Below are 1,063 nucleotides of genomic sequence, written 5' to 3'. Positions count from 1 at the left end.
AAATGCATTCCATCATCGTAGCAAAGGAAAAGAACTTCAAATTTAGGTGGCATGCTTTCTTCCTGAGACAGTTGGTTTTTGGTACTTTTTAAAGGGCTTGGGTTTCACTTCATTAGTGATGAGAGTGACTTTGATGGCAAATATGAGTCCTCCAAGACCTGTATTTAGGCTACCAATAGCTTTTTTTTTCAGCTTTTTATAAATTATTCTGTCCTCCCATTTCACCTTTTGAGATTTCAGAATTATTTAGTATAATCTTGACTAGGTGTTTTAGGTGGGAAAGGGATACCTTAATTTCACATAACTATGTCTACATGAATTTGAATAGTGTACAAGAGGATAAATGCATTATACTGGAGCCCCACCCGAAAGCCACTAGGTAGCATTCTTGTGTGGGTATGCTTAAAAATGGAAAATAGCACCATTTGGGGAAATGGCTTACAGGAGGCTATGGGGATAGTAATAATAATAATAATGTTGGTATTTGTTAAGCGCTTACTATGTGCAGAGCACTGCTCTAAGTGCTGGGGTAGATACAGGGTAATCAGGTTGTCCCACGTGAGGCTCACAGTTAATCCCCATTTTACAGATGAGGTAACTGTGGCACAGAGAAGTTAAGTGACTTGCCCACAGTCACACAGCTGACAAGTGGCAGAGGCGCTTGTCAAACCCATTCAAACCCATGACCTCTAACTCCCAAGCCCGGGCTCTTTCCACTGCACCACACTGCTTCTATCAATAGTAATAATTATAATGGTTCTTGGCAAGTAATGTCCTAAGCAATGGGGTAGATAACATAATCAGGACAGTTGCAGCGATTCTGCCATCAGTGCAGCTACTTCTGTTCTACCCCTTTCTAATATTTTCCTCAGTGTTCCGGAACAAGGAAGGATGGGAAGAGACAAATAGTATATGTTCCCATTATCACGTTGGCAGTTCTCCAAACATACATTGCTAGAAGTAGGAAAATGAAATGGGTGAATTGCTTTTCTTTCTTCAGGTCCCTAGAAGGATTTGTTTCAAGTGGAAGAATCAGGCTCTTACAACATTAAAACCAATGAAA

Source organism: Ornithorhynchus anatinus, chromosome 1, assembly GCF_004115215.2.
Source record: "Ornithorhynchus anatinus isolate Pmale09 chromosome 1, mOrnAna1.pri.v4, whole genome shotgun sequence".
NCBI lineage: Eukaryota > Metazoa > Chordata > Mammalia > Monotremata > Ornithorhynchidae > Ornithorhynchus > Ornithorhynchus anatinus.
The sequence above is the reverse complement of the archived record's forward strand: the minus strand, read 5'-3'. Positions refer to the sequence as shown.